The 22,506-nt window shown below is 38.0% G+C and overlaps 1 protein-coding gene across 8 annotated transcripts in view; it reads left to right on the top strand.

Moving 5' to 3' along the window:
* The window catches only part of CNOT2 (CCR4-NOT transcription complex subunit 2), a 194,376-nt gene that overhangs the window by 105,356 nt on the left and 66,514 nt on the right, over positions 1–22,506 (top strand). Inside the window, exon 1 of one of the 8 annotated variants that reach the window (XM_023740826.1) lies at positions 12,052–12,105. The exons of the other annotated variants lie outside the window; for them this stretch is intronic. The gene's annotated coding sequence lies outside the window, so the exon portion shown is untranslated. Of the gene's footprint in view, positions 1–12,051; positions 12,106–22,506 lie in introns of those variants that run through there. 8 annotated transcript variants of the gene reach the window in all.

Below are 22,506 nucleotides of genomic sequence, written 5' to 3' on the forward strand. Positions count from 1 at the left end.
CCGTAGCTGTATAGTAGGTTCTGAGGTCAGGTAGTGTGAGTCCTCCAACTTTATTCTTCTTCTTCAGTAGTGCTTTACTTATTCGGGGCTTCTTCTCTTACCATATAAAGTTAATGATTAGTTTTTCCGTCTGTGAAGAATGTTGTTGGTATTTGGATTGGGATTGCACTGTATTTGTAAATTGCTTTGGAGGCTTTAGGGTTTTCTGTGTATGGTATCATATCAACCACAAACAGCGACAGTTTCACTTATTCATTACCAGTTTGGATGCCCTTTATTTCCTTTTCTTGCCTTATTGCTGTAGATAGGACTTCCAGCACAATGTTAAATAGGAGTGGAGATAAAGGGCATCCTTGTCTTGTTCCTGTTCTCAAGGGGACTGTTTTTAGCATCTCTCTATTCAGAACGATATTGGCCATTAGTTTTGCATAGATTCCCTTTATTATGTTGAGAAATTTCCCTTCTATATCTATTTTTTTGAGAGTTTTTATCAGGAATGGGTGTTGGACTTTGTCAAATAATTTTTTTGCATCAGTTGAGATGATCATGTGATTCTTTTATTTATGTGGTGGATTACGTTCATTGATTTTCTAATGTTGAACCATCCTTGCATACCTGGTGTGAATCCTACTTCTTGGTGGATTATTTTTTTGATATGATGTTGAATTCTGTTGGCTAGAATTTTGTTGAGAATTTTTGCTTCTATATTCATGAGAGATACTGGTCTGTAGTTTTCTTTTTTTTTTTTTGGTGATGTCTTTGCCTGGTTTTGGTATCAGGGTTATGCTGGCTTCATAGAATGAATTTGGAAGTGTTGCTTACTTTTCTGTGTTCTGAAATAGTTTGAGTAGTACTGGTACAAGCTGTTCTCTGAATGTTGTTTAGAATTCTCCAGTGAAGCCATCTGGGCCAGAGTTTTTTATTGTTGGGAGTTTTTTTTATTACCTTTTCAATCTCTTCTTTTGTTATGGGTCTGTTCAGATTTTCAATATCACTTTGTTGTAGTTTTGGTAGGTAGTGTATTTCTAGAAATTTATCCCTTTTCTCTAGAATTTCAAATTTGTTGGAGTATAGTTTTTCATAATTTTCTGTTATGATCCTTTTTATTTCAGTTGGGTCTGTTGTAATTTCGCCTGTTTCATTTTTTGTTTGGTTTATTTGCGTCCTCTTCTGTTTTTCTTTTGTCTGTCTGGCCAGGTTTGTCGATTTTGTTGATTCTTTCAAAGAACCAACTGTTGGTTTTGTTGATTCTTTCAGTTGTTTTTCTATTCTCTATTTCATTTATTTTTGCTCTGATCTTTGTTATTTCCTTTCTTCTGATGGCTGTGGGGTTTTTATTTTATTTTATTTGTTTTTGCTGTTCGCTGTTTGTTTCAGTTGTGTAGTTAATGTTTTGATTTTGTCCCTTCTTTTTTGATGTGTGCATCTATTGCTATGAATTGTCCTCTGAGGACTGCCTTTGCTGTATCCCAAAGGTTTTGGTATGATGTGTTTTCATTCTTGTTTGATTCTAGGAATTTTTTGATTCCATCTCTGGTTTCTTATAGTGCCCAGTGATTTATAAGCAGGGCGTTACTCAGTTTCCATTTAATGGATTTCTTTCCTTTCTTTTTCTGTTGTTAATTTCTACCTTGATAGCACTGTGGTCAGAGAAGAAACTTTGTATTATCTCAACGTTTTGGATCTTGCTGAGGATTGCTCTGTGACCTAAGATGTGGTCTGTTCTGGAGAACGTTCCATGCTTATTGGAAAAGATTGTGTACTTTGCAGCTGTTGGGTGGAGGGTTCTATATATGTCTGTGAGGTCAGGTTGGCTGATTGTGCCCTTTAGGTCTTCTGTATCTGTGCTGAGTTTATTTTTATATGTTCTGTCCTTTACTGAGAGTGGTGTGTTGAAGTCTCCTGCTTTTATTGTGGAACTGTCAATTTCTCTTTTCAGTGTTGTTAGAGTTTGTTTTATGTATTTTGGATCCCTGTCATTGGGTGCGTAGATGTTTATTATGGTTATATCTTAATGATGGATCGTCCCCTTAATCATTATATAGTGTTCTTCTTTGTCTTTTATGGTGGATTTTGTTTTAAAATCTATTTTATCTGAGATTAGTGTTGCCACTCCTGCTCTTTTTTGGTATTTGTTAGTTTGGTATATTTTTTTCCAACTTTTGATTTTTAAGAAATTTACCTCTTTGTTTGTAAGGTGTGTCTCTTGTAGACAGCATATTGATGGATCTTGAGTTTTGTTTATCCTATTACTGGCTTTGTAAGGAAGCACCAAATTGATTTCCAAAGTAGTTGTTCTATTTTACATTCTCACCAACAGTGTATAAGTGTTCCAGTCTCTCCACAACCTCTCCAACATTTATTATTTGGGTTTCTTAGGGTTAATGCTAGCCTTGTTTGGGTGAGATATGGTATCTCATTGTAGTTTTGATTTGCATTTCTCTTATGGTTAATGATTGCGAGCATTTCTTCATGTGTCAGGTGCCTGAATGTCTTCTTTGGTGAAGTGCCTGTTCATATCCTTTGCCCATTTTTTTATTGGGTTGTCTTTTTGTTGTTGAGGTTTTGCAGTATCTTCTAGATTTTAGATATTAGACGCCAGTTGGGTTTCTCATAGAGAAAAATTTTTTGTCAGTCTGTAGATTGTCTTTTTAGTCTTTTGGTGAAGTCTGTTGAAGAGCATAAGTGTTTGATTTTTAGGAGCTCCTGGGTATCTAGTTTGTGTTCTGGTGTTTGTGCATTGTTACTTATAGTTAGTATTCTGTTTATGCCATGTGTTAGGGGTCCTTGAGTTGTCTGTTTTCTTCCATGATCTTTATTATTTTAGACTTTATATGTAGGTCTTTGATCCATTGTGAATTAGTTTTTGTGCATTGTGTGAGGTATGGGTCTTGTTTCATTTGTTTGCAGATAGATATCCAGTTATGCCAGCACCATTTTTTAAAGAGACTCTCTTTTTCTCATTAACAGACTCCTGGCCTTTGTCAAATATCAGCTGCTCATAGGTGGATGAATTTCTATCTGGAGTCTCAGTTTTATTCCATTGGTCTGTGTATCTGTTGTTGTACCAGTACCAGGCTGTTTTGACTACATGGCGGTATAATCGGTTCTAAACTCAGGTAGTGTGAAGCCTCCCAATTTGTTCTTATTCCTGAGTAATCCTTTACTTATTTGAGGCCTCTTCTCTTTCTTTATGAAATAGGTGATTTATTTCTGCATCTTCTTGAAAAATGCTGTTGCAATTTGGATTGATATTGCATTGTTTCAGTAGGTTGCCTTTGGTAGAATAGACATTTTCACAATATTGAGTCTTTCTGTCCATGAGCAAGGTATGTTTTTCCACTTATGCAGGTCTTTTTTGGTTTCTTGCTGTAATTCCTTGTAGTTTTCATTGTATAGGTCTTTTATGTCTCTTTTTAGATTTATTCTTAAGTATTTTATCTTCTTGGGGGCTATTGTAAAATGGCATTGATTTAGTGATTTCCTCTTATAAGCTCTCCTTATTGGTGTAGAGGAAGCCAATTGATTTTTGTATGTTTATCTTGTATCCTGAAACTTTGCTGAATCTTCTGTTAGTTCCAGTAGTTTTCTTGTAGATTCTTTGGGGTTTTCTCTGTATAAAATGATATCATGTACAAATAGAGATACTTTGACTTCTTCCCTACCGATTTGGATGCCCTTTATTTCTTTTTCTAGCCTGATTGCTCTGGCTAGTATCTCCAGCACAGTGTTGAGTAGGAGTGGTGATGAAGAGCATCCTTGTCTGGTTCCTGTTCTCAAGGGGAATGCTTTCAGACTGTCTCCATTTAGGATGATTTTAGCTGGTGGCATTGTATAAATGCCCTGAATTATGTTGAAGAATTTCACTTCTTTTCCTGTTTTGCTGAGAGTTTTTGTCATGAATAAGTGTTGGACTTTGTCAAATGTCTTTTGTTCATCAATTCATCATGTGGTTTTTGTCTTTTGTTTTATGTATGTGATGGATTACATTGATTGGTTTTCTAATATTGAAAGCATCCCTGCATACTTCATATAAGTTCTACTTGATCATGGTGAATTATTTTTTTTATATGTTGTTGAATTCTGTTGTTGAGGCTTTTTATATTAATGTTCATGAGGGATATTGGTCTGTAATTTTCTTTTTTTTGTGGTGTCTTTTCCTGGTCTTGGTATCAGGGTTATGCTGGCTTCAAAGAATAAGTTTGAGGATATTCCATCCTTTTCTTTGCTGTGAAATACTTTCAGAGTAGTGGTGTTAACTCTTCTTTTTTTCAGTTTCCATATGTTTGATTTTTTTCCCTTGCTTTTTCTGTCACTGATTTCTATTTCTATGTCTTTAGGGTCAGAAAAAATGCTTTGTAATATTTCGATACTTTGGATTCTGCTAAGGCTTGCTTTGTGGCCTAATATATGGTGTATTATATGGTGTATTCTTGAGAATGTTCCATGTGTGTTGGAAAAGAAAGTATACTTGGCTGCAGTTGGGTGGAGTGTTCTGTGTATGTCTATGAAATCAAGTTGGTTGATTGTGGCATTTAGATATTCCTTTTGTTTATTGAGCTTCTTTCTGGATGTTTTGTCCTTTACTGAAAATGGTGTGTTTAGGTCTGCTACTATTATTGTGAAGCTATCTGTCTTTTTTTTCAGTGCTGTTGTAGTTCGTTTTATGTATTTCGGAGCCTTGTCGTTGGATGTGTAAATATTTATTATGTTTATGTTCTCTGGGTGTCATTGAGCCTTTAATCATTATATAGTGTCCTTCCCTATCCTGTGTGGTGAATTTTAAAGTTTGTTTTATCCGAGATTAATATTGCCAGTCCTGCTCTTTTTTGATTGTTGCTTGTTTGATATTTTCATTTTCCATCTTTTGAGTTTTTGTTTGTGTCTTTAGATGTAAGTTGTATTTATTGTAGGAAGCATATATATGGATCGTGGGTTTTTATCCATTCTGCCACTCTCTGTTTATTGTTGCATTTAGTCCATTTACATTCAGCGTAATTATTGGTAGGTATGAGTTTAGTGCTGTCATTTTGATTTTTTTTTTGTTTGTTGTTGACATTTTCTTTGTTACGTATAATTTTCTTTGCTGAGTCGTTTTTCTTTATGTATTTTCTTTTCATTGTTTTCAATTTTGTATTTGCTGAGTCTTTATGTTTTTCTTGTTTTTTATTTTGACTTGTAGGGTTGTTAATTTCCCTTGTGGTTACCTTAATATTTATCCTCTTTTTCTGAGTTTTAACCAGTCTTTGATTTCTTTTTATCGCCTTGACTTCCTATCCCTATGAAAGATTTATGACTAATTTTTTAGCGCCTCTTTTTTGTTTTAATGTTGCCATCTTTTACATATTGACATCTCTGTTTCCCTGTTTTCATTTTTCTGACTTTGATTTATTTTTGTAACTTTCCTTTCTGGATTGGTATCTGGTTGCTCTGTCCTGTGGTCTATTCTTGGGTTATCATCTAATGTTACCGATTTTCTAACTGGAGGACTCTTTTTAGTATTTCTTGTAATTTTGTTTGGTTTTTGCAAATTCCCTAAACTTCTGTTTATCTGGAAGTGCTCTAATTTTGCATCATACTTGAGAGAGAGTTTTGCTGCATATATAATTCTTGGCTTTTAGTTTTCCTTCAAGGCTATATATGTCATCCTATTGCCTTCTTTTGTGTATGGTTTCTACTGAGTAATCTGAGCTTAGTCTTATTGACTCTCTTCTGTAGATGACTTCTCGTTTATTCCTAGCTGCTCTTAAAATTTTCTCTTTTTGCTTTTTTGAAGTTTGATTATAATAAGTCTTGGCGACTTTCTTTTGGGATCTGCCTTGTGTGAGGCTCGATGAGCATCTTGGATAGATCTCATCTTTCATGGTATTAGGGAAATTTTCTGCCAGCTTCAACAGTTCTGTCTCCATTTTTTTGTCTCCCACCCTGCCCCCCCCCCCCAATTCTGGTACTCCAGTCACTTGTAGGTTATTCCTCTTGATAGAGTCACACATAATTCTTAGGGTATCTTCATTTTTGATTTTTTAAAATTCTTTTATCTGATTTTTCCTTAAATATGTTGGTTTCAAGTGCTTTGTCTTCAGTCTCACTAATTTTGACTTTCATTGCCTTAATTCTGCTCCCGTGACTTTGTATTTAGCTAATTCTGAAATTTTATTGTTAGTCTTCTGTATTTCTGATTGCTATCTCTCTGTGGATCCTTGCAGCCTGTTAAATTTTTCATTATGTCTTCTCTAATCTTAATTTCCTCTATTGCGTGTTTTGCATTTTGTTTAGTATTTTTCCTGATATTTTGAATAGTTTTGTATGTTAATCTTTTTTATTCTACCTCTGGTTATTCCAAGAAGTTCTGTTCCTCTGGAAAATTTCTTGATTCTTTGCTTTGGGAGCTTGCTGAAGCCATCATGGTCTGCCTCTTTATGTGATTTGATATTGACTCTTATCTCTGAGCCATCAATAAATTATTATATTCATTTATTTAGTGTTTGCTTATTGTGTCGTAGCTTCTTGTTTTGTTTTGTTTTGATATGCCCAAATAGGCTGCTTGTGTGAACTAGTTTGATCATTGGCTCCTTTGAAGCTTCAATGTCCTGTTACCAAGTTGTTAGATACGTTACTAAGTATGTAAGCCTAGGAGTCTGTTTACTTTTCTTATATGGATTCAGCTCAGGTGTTCAGGTAATTGGTCACAAAGTATGAGGTAGACGCTCTCACCCAGTCGTAGACAGGCAGGGGTGGTTGGTGTCTGCACAGGTATCTGGCTTCAGTAGGGGGTCACCCGGTGAGGAAGGCAGGGCCTGATGGCTACTAGAGTGTCTGGGAGGAAAGCATGTCCCTGTTCTTAGAGTGTGTAGATGGGTGGGTTTTGCAGCTGGACTATGGGCACCCAGTGCTGTTGGCTGTAAGGACTTGGAGGCACCACTTATTCTTGGACTCCTGTCACGGGTGGCTAGGTGGCATGGGTGGAGCCACCAGTACTCGGGCCCCTGATGTGGGTAGTTGAGGACCCTGCTTAATGGGCATAGCAGTGTCAGATGTCACAAACATGCAACTTTACAGCTGAAACAATCGAAGTTAGTCTTCAGGTTTATAACCTGTTGTACTGTGGTAATGAGGGCCTATGCTGTTGAAATAGGTCCACAAAGGTCTGTGCAGGGGTAAAAGACATTCAATGTCTATGGACCCCTTATGCCTGTGCCTAGGCAAAGGAGCTATGCCTACTCTACGTTCCCAGCTTAGTGGAGCTGGCAGATTATTTTTTCCTGTTTGTTAATTTGTTTCTCTCCAAGGCTTGGAGAATGGCTCAGGGTTCCTGACAGGTCCTGCCTGTGGTCCAGGGAACTTAGCAGTTGCTGAATCTGGCCTTGGATCTGGTGCAGAGTGGGGAGCGGGCGGTAAATGGGAGAGAGGTTTTTCCCAAAAGTGGGTGTCTTTTGATCCATGTGGTAGTTCAGATGCACATATTTATCTTTAGGCGATTGAGTGCCGCTTTTCACTTGTTCTGGAGGCCCGGGTAGACTCAGTAGTTTGGTCTCTCCCGATGTGGAAAATACCTCCCGAGTGCCACTGCTTGCCTCACCGCCAGTGGATCCGGCCTGTAGGGTGCTGGCTCCTGCTGGGTCAGGTCTGGCAACTCCTTGCTGCTTAGGAAGTGTCTCTGCTTCGCTCTTCCGCTCAGTCAGATTCCTTAACTTTGCCTTTGATGTTCAGGGCTCCTAGATTGTCATGTATAATTGATTTACTTGTTTTTTCGTGTCCTTGTTGTAAGAGGGACTGCAGGTAGCATCTGACTACTCTGCCATCTTGGCCCTGCCTGTTCTCATAAGCTTTTAATTGTTCACATTCTCAGGCTTTTGCAACTTTTTGTAGGCTCTGGTAGATTAAGAATATGGTGATTCTAGATGATGTGTTTTTTCAGTGCTTATAATCTAGTTTGTAAGGTGTAAGTATAGAAGTTTTGTATGATTATATAATTAATTTATCTCATGGAATCATGTTAATGTAGGATTCCAAAATTTATGCTTGAGAAAGGGAGGAAAAAAAAGAATTACATATTTACTCATGAAGAGATTTCCTTAGTCCTGCTTATTCCATACTAAAAGTAGCCCATTGTTCCAGTCACATTAATTACAACTCATCTGAAAGATGCATTCTGATTTAGGGTTTTGGTGGCTGAAAATATTTCTCCTTTTTTATTTTGTTGTTATGTAGTGTCACTTGATGGATTTTGAAATATACATGAAAACAATTGTTTAAGTCTGGATTGCGAAATTGTATTTTTAAAGCCTTCTCTGAAAAGTACATGTTTAGAAATATAATTTCCTCTTTGGTATTGTGAGGACTGTAGTAAGACTGTATGGGAAGTTCAAAGAAATATGAAGTAAATTGCTGAGGTAAAATGTGTATATCTGTTTTGATAACCCTTAAGATTTTGTATATGCTGAGATGAAAATTATTTGGATTTTTTATTTTGTTGGAACTTTATTCATTATTTTTTGGGGACAAATTAGGATTTTTTTGTATCCGTGTTTATAATCCTTTTCACTGATCTTTGAGGGCACCAGATCTGTTATATTGGTATTTAATAATAGGTTAATATTCCAGAGTTTAACAAGAAGAAAAATATTCCTCCAATTTTCACTTCCTTATAGGCCTTAGGAATTTTGTTTAGGAAGGTGCATTCTCTCACACTGTGCTAAACCTTGTGACTTTTAAATGGACGTTGGTTGAAGAATTGAATTTTATAGTGGTTTCTACTTTGTGTGTTTCATTTTATCCTATAAATTAAAACCCAGTTAGGATATTTCTAAAATTTTCATATCTTTAATATACCCCCGCTATGAACATGCAAAACTATGTTAATTAATTACCAACTTAACTCCTCAGTGGCTTTCTCTCTGTTACGTAATAAAGACAACCCCCTAAAATTTACGTGTAAGTCTTTCCACATTCTGGCCCCTACCAATTCTTGACTGGAGCTGTTCCTCTCCTAGCATTCTGTGCTTCTCTGCTGGATTCAGTAATTCGTTGCAGTGGCCACAGAGAACTCAGAGACAATACTTATGGTTATGGGGTTTATTAGGGAAGTAACAGGTTACAATTCAGGATGCAGTTCTTCGATCAGGATAGTCTCTTCTCAGCCGTGCCAGCAGGCAGGGCTCTCTCTCTCACCCTCGACCTCTCTCAGTTCTTGACCCTCCCTCTACCCTGCTTGGACAAGTGTTCCAAAGCTCCCAGCTCCATGCGTTGACAAGCCCCACCATAGCCGTCCTCTAATGGCCTCCTGGTTCTGCTGCTGCTGGTTCTCTGCCATGCTTACCACCGCTTCTCCATTTTATGCCATCTCAGGTGTTACAGCTTTCTGTCTCCTGGGTCTAGCAGGTTCTCAGTGCAGGGACCCTGGGCCTAAAGGACATGCTCCGCTCCCGGCTTTTATTTCTTGGTCGTTTTGGGGTCTCCCCTTTCTGCCTCTGGGAATTGCTCATTTTAAGCCTAGCAGTATGGCAAAACTGACCAATTCCCTCGTTAGGGTTCCATGTACCTTATTTGCATGACCCCACCCTCACAGGTATGCCATGCACCTTTTTTATATTATTAGCAAGCTGTCCATCCCCTTGGTGGGTCACAAGCACCTTATTTGCATAGCCCCGCCCAATCTTTTGGTGGGCGTTAACAGCATCATGGTGAGAAAGGCCGTATAAAAGCGATCCAGTACACCACAGGCTATACCCCCCTAGCTTTTCTAGCCATGGGTGTTTTATACTTGGAGGATAACTTCCCCTTCCCAGTCATTTCACAAGTCCAAAACAGTCATTAACAGTCCTTCAGAAGGGCGAAGAGTCCTTAGGGTGAAGTTATTCAGGTCTGCTGCATGTATCCATCTGATCTGGTCAGATTCTACAAAATTCGTCTTTGCTTCACCCTTCCTGGTGTCTGGTAAAATTTAACTGAGAGAAGACTATTCCTTTGCTCTGAGCCTGATGAGGTAGCAGCATAGCAAAATATTTAAGGGACTTTAGGTTCGGCCACTTTACCCTAGTCCAGCAGTGCCTTCCCCTTAGTTCAGTCTTTCACACTTATAGCTTCTACAGTTACAGTTTTTACAATCACAATTAACGCTGTTAACACTCAACATTCACAACTGAATCATATAATCTTATCAGCATCTTCCCACATCCTCCCTTCCCCAGACCTATTAGGAAAAAAGGAATCTATCTATTCAGTGGGAATCCTTCCTTGTCTTCCTCATTTTGAGTGTAAAAATACCCACAAAAGCATGTAAGACAGCCACTTTATGCCTTTATCTCTCCTCATTTTAGACAGCCAGTGTTTAAATTGCCTGTTTCTACCAAACCAGTAGTCTAATCTGAAGATTTTTCTGTTCTGGTTGGAACTTTTGAGCATCTTCATCTGCAAGCAAAGTCTAATCCAGAGCAAGCCATCGAATTGCAGCAGTCTGCACCAGCTTATGGTGTCAAACATCTTTCTCCTCATTTGGTTGAGTTCTGGTCAGCTTATCCCTAGCCCCTGTGGGCTAGATCAGTGGGTACTAGCCCTAGGCTTGGGAGTCCACACAACTCCCTCCACTTCAGACCAGCCAGCCCCTTCTCTCTCTCTCTCTCTCTCTCTCTCTCTCTCTTTTTGATCCCTAGCCCCAGTGGGCTAGGTCAGTGGTGGGCTAGGTCAGTGCGCCACCTGTAGGCTGAGGAGTTCACACAACTCGCTCCACTTCAGACCAGCCAGCTACTTTTCTCTTTTTCTCTCATCCCTAGCCCCTGTGGACTAGGTCAGTGTGTGTCAGTGGAACATGTCCAGGCTCAGCCCATCTCTTCATTGCTGCACCTCCCCCACTTCCACTCATCTTGAGGCCCCAGATGGTCAGCTCAAGTGAGCATACCAGGCTGTCTGCACATCAGCTCCCTTTAACTTCCAGGCCTGGCAGACACTTCTGCTGATGGGCTCTGACCTTTCCTGCCTTGATGCATCCAGTGGCAAACTGCTTACTAGAAATTCAAAAAGCAAAACAGTCTTTTTTTTTTTTTTTTTCCCTGCAGGTCCTTCCTTCAAATGCAAATTTTCTGCTCTCAGCATTTCTGAGTGGGTCTGCATGTCTTTTCAAATGCAAAATTTCCTGACTCTGAAGGTTCTGGGTGGGGCTCATATTGTTTTCCTAAGCCTGGGATGCTCTATACACAGAGTTATTGTATTCAGAGGAACAGCCTGTGTTTCTTCAGGCAAACCCTAGTTCCCCTGTTAGCATATCCAACCAAGTATTGGTTGAAGGTGGAGTTACACGCTCTCTGTAATCTATAATACCCAATATTCATTTCTATCATACATTTAGGTCTGTTTTACAACACCAGGTAGGAGAAACATTTAGTATCCATAGTATAGTCAAATAAGCACATAATCCTGTTTAAAACATTCCAGTTTCATCTCCACAGCTTGACTGTCTCCCCATTCATATACATATGGCCTTGGGCCTCTGGCTGGGTAGAACCCGAAGGCCCTGGCCCCCTATCTGTCATCTTGTTTAACCAACCTGCCTTTTGCCCCAAGCTACTCCAGATGCAGCCCTTCTCCTTTTAGCTACAGCATGACATCTCTTACTTTCTGTCATTACAGGTAACAAAAAGCAAAGTAACCATCGCAGAATCAAAAGTTTCACTTCCCACGCTCCTTCGTTCTTTCTCTTACAAAGTCCCATGCTTCCATGAGTCTGGAGCCATTGCAGTGATCCCAGTTCTGAAGCCAACTGTAAAAATGACTTTTAACTTCACAATGGGGAAGGAGAATCAAGATCAACAGCCCAAGGCTGATTCCTGTGAGGGGGAGGTCAGACATACTTCCTCTCTCCAGCCTTTTTACCAATTCTGACACTGGCTGTCCCTCCCCTGGCACTCTCTACTTCTATAATTTGTTGCATCAGCTACACAGAACTCACAGACAGTACTCACAATTGTGGGGTTTGTTAGGGAAGTAACAGGTTACAATTCAAGATACACTTCTTCTGTCAGGACAGTCTCTTCTCAGCCGTGCCCTCCAACAGGCCTCTCTCTGGCCCTCGGTCTCTCAGCCTCTCGACTTTGCCCCTGTCCTGCTTGGGCAAGTATTGCAAATCCCCTAGCTCCATGAGTTGGCAAGCCCCATGCAGCTGTCTCCTGTTGGTCTCTTGGTTCTGCTGCTGCTGTTTCTCTGCTGTGTTTACTGCCGCTAACTGCTGTTTTGTGCTGTTTCCAGTGTTAGCTTTCTGGCTTCTGGGTCTAGGAGGTTCTCAGCGCAGAGACCCTGGGTCCAAAGGACATGCTCTGCTCCTGGCTCTTTTTTCTTGGTAGTAGTGGGGTCCCCTTTCCACCCCTGGGATTGCTTATTTTAAGCCTAGTGGGGTGGCAAAACTGACCAATCCCCTCGTTAGGGTTCCATACACTTTATTTGCATGTTCCCACCCTGGCAGGGGTGCAATGCACTTATTTGTATTATTAGCAAGCTGTCCAATCCCCTTGATGTGCCTTATTTGTATAGTCCCACCCAGTCTTTTGGTGGGAGTTAACAAGACCATGGCGAGAAAGGCCATATAAAAGCGGTCCATTGCCCCACATCCCTATACTGGTATTTTTCCATTTAGTAATACGAAACTACTTTTAATCTCCCTACCATGTTTTTTCACATCTTCTAGACTTTACTTTGATCAGTTCCTCTTGTTGGAATGCCTCAGCTTTCTTTGCACGATTCAAGAAGTAGGTATTGGTTCTTCCAGAGGCCATTCTTTGATGGGCTCGGTGCCTTTCCCTTGTTTTCGTAGCGCCCGCACCTGTGCTTACTTTTAGCATAATACGTTCCTGTTATTTATTTGTCCTTGTGTTTCTTTAGACCTGTGCGGTCCAATAATGTATGCCACAGGTAACTATTTACATTTATATTTCAATTCATTTAAACTAAATAAAAAATTTCAGTTTATTAGTCATATTAGCCATATTTAAATGCCAATAGCCACATACTGCTGATGGTCACTGTATTTGACATTGCGGATATAGAACATTTCTATCATTGCAGCAGTTTGTATTAGACAGTGTTGCCCTATGTTACAAGCTTCTTGAAAACTGGAAGCGTATCTGTTTATTTTGGTACTACTAGTACCCAGCACAGTGCATGGCATATAAGTATTCAGTGCTTGTTTCAATAAAATTCTATAAAACAGTGAAAGAAGGGAAAAGAAAGGTTAGAAAGTGTGCTGGGTAAAATACTACTGATATTTCCAAGATTTTTGGATGTTACTTTGAACCGAACTTTTTAACATGAGGTCATTGATCACATCATATGCTGGCTAGTTCGTTTTGTTATCAGTAAATTGAATCTGCTGCATCCCAGTCCTGAAGAATACCTCAAGAACTAAAATGCTGCTTTGACTTAGTGGAATGTATCAGAGAACTGACAGAACTATGATAGGAAAGTATAGCTTGTCATTCCCTACCCCCTCACCATTAAATATTTTGTTTCTTTTTTATTAGTTCTTTTTTTTTTTTTAATTATAGAAGTAGTAGATGTTTCTTGTAGAACCTTTTCAGAACAATGCAGAAATATGTACAGTACATTGTGAAAGTTCACTTTACTGCTTACAGTAAACAGGTGTATGTTTTTGCAGGTCTTTTCTAGTGATTTTATGGGGGTAAATGTGATTGATTATCTTTATTTTTAACAAATCGAGGTTACACTGTGTGCGCTTTTCTGCAGCTTGCTTATTATTATTAATGGAGATGATTCCAAGTCTCACTTCTCATCCCTTACCCTGCCTCCTTCCCCAAAAGCAACCACTAGTTTGAATATTTTGTTTCATTCTTCTAATTTTTATATATTTTTTTACATATGTGTTTCAGTATATACACACGTCCCTCTTTAGCGTTGTGTGGCAATTTTTTGGGAAAGTGGTACCCTATATTCTGTTTTTTTTTTTAAGAGTTACATATTTTATCACTGTCCTTTAAGTGAAAGTTTACAATTTCAGTTAGTCTCTCATACAAATTTTTATACATACATTGTTAAGTGACCCTAGTTGCTCTTCCTGTGCTGTGACAGCACACTCTTTTCCACCCCGTATTTCCCATGTCCATTCAACCAGTTCCTGACCCTCTCTGCCTTCTCATCTGCCTCCTGACAGGAGTTGCCCATTTAGTCTCATGTATCTACTTGAGCTAAGAAGCACAGCCTTCACGAGTATCATTTTATGTCCCATAGTCCAGTCTAATCTTTGTCTGAAGAGTTGGCCTCGGGATTGGTTTTAGTTCTGGATTGACAGAGAATCTGGGGACCGGTCTTCTGGGATTCCTCCAGTCTCAGTCAGACCATTAAGTCTGGTTTTTTTGCTAGAATTTGAGTTCTACACCTCACTTTTCTTCTGCTCCATCAGGGACTCTCTGTTGTGTTTTCTGTCAGGCCAGTCGTGGGTGGTAGCTCGGCACCATCTAGTTCTTCTGATCTCAGACTGATGCACTCTCTGGTTTATGTGGCTCTTTCTGTTCCTTGGGCTACTACTTCCCTTGTGTCTTTAGTGTTCTTCATTCTCCTTTACTCCAGGTGGGTTGGGACCAATTCGTATGTCTTAGATGGCCGCTCACTAGCTTTTAAGACCCCAGACGCTACTCACCAAAGTTAAGATGCTGAACGTTTTCTTAATAAACTTTGTTATGCCAGTTGACTAGATGTCCCCTGAAAGTGTGGTCCCCAAACTTCCGCCCCTCCTACTGTGTCCCTCGAAGTGTTTGGTTGTATTCAGGAAACTTCTTAGCTTTGGTTTAGTCCACTTGTGCTGACTTCCTCTGTAGTGTGTGCTGTCCTTCCCTTCACCTAAGGTGATTATCGTCTACTATTAGTTAGTGAATACCCCTCTCCCTCCCTCCCCACCCTCATAACCATCAAAGAATGTTTTCTTCTGTGTTTAAACCTTTTCTTGAGTTCTTAGAATAGTGGTCTTATACAATATTTGTCCTTTTGCGACTGACTAAATTCACTCAGGATAACGCCTTCCAGATTTCTCCATGTTATATTTCACAGATTCATCGTTCTTTATAGTTGCATAGTATTCCATTGTGTGAATGTACCATAATTTGTTTATCCATTCCTCTGTTGATGGGCACCTAGGTTGTTACCACCTTTTTGCTATCATGAACAGTGCTGCAGTGAACATGAGTGTGCGTATATCTATTCATGTGATGGCTCTTATTTCTCTAGGATATATTCTAAGGAGCGGGATAGCTGAATCTATTTCTAGCTTTTTAGGGAAGCACCAAATCGATTTCCAAAGTGGTTGTAACATTTTACTTTCCCAACAACAGTGTATAAGTGTTCCAGTCTCTCCACAACCTCTTCAACATTTATATTTTGTGTTTTTTGGATTAATGCTAGCCTTGTTGGGGTGAGATATGGTATCTCATTGTAGTTTTGATTTGCATTTCTCTAATGGCTAATGATCGTGAGCATTTCTTCATGTGTCTCTTAGCTACCTGAGTATCTTCTTTGGTGAAGTGCATGTTCATATCCTTTGCCCATTTTTTAATTGGATTATTTGTCTTTTTGTTGTTGAGGTTTTGCAGTATCTTGTAGATTTTAGAGATTAGATGCTGATTGGAGTTTTTGTAGCCAAAAATTTTTTCCCAGTCTGTAGGTTGTTTTTTTACTCTTTTGGTGAAGTCTTTTGATGAGCCTATATTCTGTTTTGAATGGGATATCCAGTGGTATGGATTGAATTGTATCCCCTCAAAATGTGTGTCAACTTGGCTAGGCTATGATTCCTAGTTTTGTGTCATTGTTCACCATTTTGTCATTTGATGTGATTTTCCTATGGTTGTAAATCGTACCTCCATGACATTAATGAGGCAGGATTAGAGACAGTTATGTTAATGAGGCAGGACTCAGTCTACAAGATTAGGTAGTATTTTAAGTCTATCTCTTTGAGATATAAAAGAGAGAAGCAAGCAGAGAGACAGGAGAACCTCATACCACCAAGAAACAAGAGCCAGAAGCAGAGCATGTCCTTTGGACCTGGGGTCCCTGCACTGAGAAGCTCCTCAGCTGGGTAAGATTGATCACAAGGACCTTCCCCCAGAGCTGACAGAGAGAGAGAGCCTTCCCCTGGAGCTGGCACCCTGAATTCGGACTTCGAGCCTACTAGATTGAGAGAATTAATTTCTCTTTTTTAAAGCCTTCCACTTGTGGTATTTCTGTTAAAGCAGCGCTAGATAACTAAGACAACTAATAATGAATTTCCAGTCCACCAAAAACCCAAAGCAGTTTCCCAGATACCTTTAAAACAATACTTACCTGAGTATCCACCAAGGATTTCTGCATTATATAAAGCATTTAATACAAAAGTTATGTAATTATTTAACACATACAAATTCATCAGTAGGTGTGTTTGTTTACTTAGTATGCAAGTTTCATACAATACTGTATACAAATAACATTTTTTTCACTGTAATAAAAAAAATGTAAAGAAACATCGAAGTACTCTGTTTGATTTTAAGTTGCACACTTTGAAAGTTTTTATCTCTGAAATCAAGATGTATCTTACAACTGATAGTGTCTTAGAGTCATAGTTGTGAAACAGTAGCTTGACAATCTTGTGTTGACCCTTTCTTGTAAGATTTCAAAAGCACCAGCATTAACGCATCTTATAATCTGTGATACATAGTATGTTAAAGATACGTAATTCATCTTTAAAGATGCTTAAGAACACTTAGTAAAAGTGGATACTTAGCAATTGAATAGTTGTCAGAATAGAGGCGGTATCCAGAGCAGAAAGATGGAATCATTAGTTATTATTGCTTTTTGGTGTTAAGTGAAGGTAAGCAAGGGTAAGCTGGTGAAACCTGTTGCTGTTGAGTCGATTCCGACTCATAGCAACCCTATAAGATAGGGTAGAACTGCCCCATAGGGTTTCCAAGGAGTGGCTGGTGGATATGCACTGCCGACCTTTTGGTCAGCAGCCAAACCCTTAACCACTGGGAAGCTGGTGGAAGAGTGAGTTAAAAACTAAATGCTTGAATCCGAGGTATTTATTTTTCTCGTCTTTGCCCTTGAAGCTCTCTCTAGAAAAAATGGCTATGACCTGTTGTCCAGAACCAAGTGTGAAGCAACAAAAAAAAAAAAAAAAAAAAAAAACCTTGCTGTCGAGTCGGTTCCTCAAAATGGATGACTCTTTATATTGCCTTTGCTTATAGTTATACAGTGACTTCTAAAATGAAGCTACTCTTACAATTACAGTTTTAATGTAATGCTTCTCATATCAAGACCACACTGTTAGCAGTAAGTCATTTTGTCAGCGTGAGCTAAATATTTTTTTATAAAATTTGACATTTTATTTAACATTCTTCTTCCTATAGCTAACTAAGGAACATCAATTTAAATGAATTTCTAAGGTCTTAAGAGGTTGGTTTTTGCTATGTGATGCTAACAGTGTTAGCTTTTTTTTGAGGGGGGGATGCATTATATTATGCTATTTTTTTTCCTGTCATTTTATGAAATCAGCAGATGAGGTAACATTTGTTTTCCAAAAAGTACAGTTTCACCAAGATACTCAGACTTTCTTGGTTTATGGCACCTTACTCATCAATTTTTTCATGGCACCTCTGGGCCAAAAGAAATACTAACAGCTCCTTTAAATACTTAGTTAGCTCCAAGCCTAGTAGTAGTTCACATGGTATCTGACAGATTTTGCTGTGTTAACCTAGAAAATTTAAAATATGCCATGACACCCTTGTGTGTTCACTGTGGTGCCACTTTTGAGAACTTTTGCCCTAGGCTTTATGCACATGAAATATTATTAAGTGTTCTCTTTCAGAAAAATATTCTACGTTCAATTAATTAGTCTTAGTCGTAACTATGGACCTCTGAAGCATTGTATTCGTCATTAAATACGAAGTTATAACATTAGTGCAAATATTTTTATAAATCAGAGAAAATATAGAACAAAGTTATCTTTTTAAATGTAATCTTAGGCTGTGCCTGTGTTCTGGGATGATAGCAGTGATGTTGACAGTTTGCTTACTTATCTTTCTGAATTCCCGCATAAATAGAACAACTAGATAGCAAAACCAAAATCCATGAAAACATTTATAGCAAAACTCATGGATGAGGTATCACCACAAACCTGAAAATATAAGCAGATGCTAACTAACGAAAAGACCTGCGTGTCACTTCTGTGCAGAAGAACGTAGAAAGAGGCATTGGAATGTCTGATGGATATCTATCTCAGAATAGAAGCACTCCCAAGTAGTTAGCATGTATTCACTGGAAAGTGCCATGAGCCGATTTGAGATCAGCAGATGAAATTGGCAGAGGTTTCGCTCACTCCATAAAATGAGTGAGACCCATGGTAAGGCCTAAAGTGAGGAGAGCAACCTAGCTTTGTGAACTCTCAAAACTGAACCACCACCAGAGCTCACTTTCAGGGCCCTGCTGCAGAGAAAAAAATTTGAAAGTGGTGGAACCAAAATTGAGCAGGATAGGAACAGCAGTGACATAGGAAAGCGAAGATCCAGATAAAGGAGAATGAGCCAGGCAATCTCAAAAAGCAAGCCACGGTATTTTTTGTAAGCACTACGTGAAAACAGAAGAAGAGGGAGCTTTGCGAACTTAAAGTTATCTGAACCAAGCTGCTTTCTGAAAATTATTAAATTCACAAGAGGTCTTCCAGGGATATGTTTGGGAGTGTTTGTACCAATTTATAGTCTGATCAGCAGTGTTGATGTTGATCTGACATTTGGTAATGTCACAATTTTTTATTTTTTTCCCCAATATATTGGAGTTGTGTTTGAGATGTTTCCCTGTTGAATGAAGTAATAAAGATACTCCTGTATTGTCTTTTAAAAGTTTTTTTATTTTGTCTTTCATGTTTAAATTTAATCTGACTGAAATTAATTTTCGTATATAGTGTGAGTTAGGGTTCCTGTTTCCTTTCATTCACTTATAATCAATTATAGTATTATCATATATTGATTTTTTTTTTTTTATCTTGCTCAGTTGATCAGCCGTTCCAGCTCTGTTAACAAAGCAAGTTTCTTTATATGCATGGGTCTGTTCCTCTAGTCTTTTCCTTAGATGTGTTTGTTTGCGCTTGCATCAGTGTCATGTTTTCTTAATTATAGCTTTGTGTTAGAGCTTCATGTCTTTCCATGTTGGTCTTCATGAGTGTCTTGACTTTTTTTGGTGTTTTGTTCTATGACAAAATGGTATTTATTACTGTTGTATTGAAATACAGTTAATTTTTCTTATTAATTTTTACTTTATTATTTCTATCCATCATTGTTGCTAACCATTCTTGTAATTTATGTGTAGGTTCTTTGAGGTTTTCATGTAAATAAACCATATCTGGGAATGACAATTTTTAGTCTTCCTTTGTTAGTTTTATAACTTGCATTTCTGAGCTCACTAGTGCCTCTAAATATAATGTTGAATAGAAGCATTAATAGTGGAAATTTTTCTCTTATTTGTCTGACAAGGAAAACTTTTAAGTTACCACCATTAAATGTGATGTTAGATACAGATTGTAGGATTTTTTGTAGATGTGTTTTATCTGGGTAAAGAAATTGTTCCTGTGTTTTTATATATATTTTTCTCTGCAGTATCTTTTTCATTCTTAAGATTGTATATACTATGTATCTTTTCACCTTGTTTGATCGGTCTTGCTGAAGATTTGTCAATTTTATTAGGAAACAATTTTTAACTTCGTTTATTTATATTTTAAATTTATTTTTTGTTTTTTATTAATTTCTCTTTTTTATTTAATTTAGGTTTGTTGTACTGTTCTTTGACTTTTAATTTGGCTTCTTAGCTCAATTTTTCAGTCTTTTTTTTTTTTTTTTTTTTTACTGTAAGTATTTAAGGATCTAAATTTCTCTGTGATTACTGCTTTTGGTTGCATTTCATCAATTTTGAATCGTAGTGGTTGTTTTTGCCTTGTCTTCCCCCACCGTGGTATCTCTGTTGACAGCAGATATTTTAACTGTTTTTAAATTTCCAGACATACGAAGTTTTTTTAGTTATTTTTCTGTTGCCTATTTCCCATGTAATTCCATTGTGGTGAGAGTGTGGCCATTATTTGTTTATGTGCCTGAACAAAATGCCTGTTGACTTATTAGTGGGTGTATTGTTCTGTTTTTCTCCATTAGATCATGTTTCTTAATCCTGTTGTCTAAATTTTTGTACCCAGTGTTTACCATTTTTCAGCACTGTTCATTCCTTTGTTTAAATTTGGTTCCCAGTATATCCTCTTTTATTTCATTGATCATTTTATACATTCATATGTTCAGTGTGTGGTAATTCCAAAAATTAGAAGTCACAACAGATCATTCTGATATTTTTTGTTTGCTTATTCTTTCTTATGGTGCCTTGTTTCCTTGCTTGTGTGTTAAACTGTCATTTCATGTTTCTTAGAACTCTTTCTGTGGAACTTCTTTGAGGACTAGGTGGAAGGATATTTGTCCCAAGGAGATTTGCATTTGTTTTTTCAGGTGCCTAGGGGCACTACCAGTCCAGGACCAGTTAAAAGTAAAATGACTTGAGGTCGTAGTCCACTCAGGTAATGTGAATTTAAACTGGCTTGTGGCTATACAGTCTCCGAGGAGATTTTCTTCTAGTCCCTCTGGTTAGCATCAAAGTCAAAGCCATCAAGATTTTTGCTGCCCTCTTCAGGAAGGGGTTATTACAATCGTGGTGTAGCATTTTAGGGCACTTGCTGTATGAAAAGGTCTTCTAATAGATTACCCACTTGTGGCATATACCCCTCTGGGACTGTAAGCTTACTGGCTTCCTAATTTCTTCTTTTACTTAGCTTTGAGGTGCTGAATATTTCTTCCTTCTTTCTTTTCCTTCCTTCCTTAGTAATTTAAAAATAAAAATGTAATCTGTGTTAGTTTTCACTGATAATTTGTTCACTTCTGTATCTTTACGCGAGAATAGTGCCTGACTTATAATACTCAGTAAATATTTGTTGATTAAATGAATCAAATATTTCATGGAATATTTTTAGTTGTTTTAGAATGAAGCATTTTGGTTTTGGTATAGTCTGCCATACTGCCAGAAAAAGATACCATAATCATTCTGCAGATTTCAGCTGAAATTTTACTTCTTAAGGATCACATTTCCTGTCTCCATTCTCTGTTATATATTCTCATTGTTTGTTGTAGTTTTTTGGGGTGGTGTTATTTCTGTTTTTTATTACCATCCATAATTTAAAAGTCTTGTTTTTTTTCCCCCATCTCTACTGTTTTCTTCTCTTCTTCTCTCCTTTTCCTCTTTTTCTTCCCTCCCTTGCCTACCTACCTTCTTTCTTTTTTCCCCTCCCTTTTTCTTTCCTTACTTGTTTTCTTTATGGTATTGTTTTTCTTCTATCTGGGAAAGACTTTTTAAAATAAGAAGATTTTTATAATGTAGTGCTGAGGTGGTAGATCCTTTTAACTTTATATGTCTTAAAAAGTCTTTATTTTACCCTCATTTGTGAAAGATATTTTCGCTGGTTATAGAATTCAAGGTTGATGGGTTTTTCCTTTTGTATTTTAAAGATGTCGCTCCACTGTATTTTGGTGTATTGTTTCTGATTAAAATTCTGCTGAACACTCTATCCAATTCCGTATTCTACCCAATTACAGTGAATTATGTTTCTCCACTGTGGCTGGTGGGAACACAGATGATTCTCAGCTCTTCATGAGCCCTGGGGATTGTTTCCTCTGGTCCTTTCAGATGGCCCTTTTCCTGATTTCCATAGTTTCCTCATATGCATGTATTCATCATTACCTAGGTAAAGATTCATGGGGAACCATCTCCAGATCTCCGGAGCTCTTTCTGTGTGCAGCTGTCTCCTGTTTGGTCCTCTAGACTGCTCACTCTAGTTTCATTGGCCTATCAAGACTCTCAAGTCCACCTCCTCAATGGAGACTGCTAGGGCTCTGCCTGGGTTCCCTCTCCATGCATTACATATATAGCCTAGAAACTCCTAGTCTGTAAACAAGGGCAGCTGTGGGACTCCCATTGTTTCTTTGTTTCTTCATCACCTTCTCAGCTGAGGTAATTTTATTAATTAGTATTCTATGTTCAAAAAGCCTATGTTCTGTAGTATAGAATAGTATATTATCTCTAATTTTTAATCTGGCTCAGTAGATTAAAGACATTATAGTAAGTATGCTAATGAAATTAGGAAGATTTTTTTTCCCCCCCAGGACAAAGAAAAGTAGGTCTTTTCTCATTTAGAGCCAAGAATGCAGAGAGAGACTACTTTGGGCATATGAAATTTTAAACATCTTTTCTACCAGGATGAAGGGAATGCAGTAAAGGTGAAAGACTGTGATGGTTAGAGTGAAGAACCCTAGGTTCTTGGGTTTGAGCTGTTAATTGTTCACTTTCTATCTATATCACTTTGGGCTGGTTACTTAGTGTCTCTGTTAATATTTAAGTGAGACATTTAATTGGCTTACTTTCAGAAGTATTCCAGTTAATAAATGTAGAAGCAATAAGAAA

Source organism: Trichechus manatus, unplaced genomic scaffold, assembly GCF_000243295.1.
Source record: "Trichechus manatus latirostris isolate Lorelei unplaced genomic scaffold, TriManLat1.0 scaffold00164, whole genome shotgun sequence".
In the NCBI taxonomy this organism is placed as follows: domain Eukaryota; kingdom Metazoa; phylum Chordata; class Mammalia; order Sirenia; family Trichechidae; genus Trichechus; species Trichechus manatus.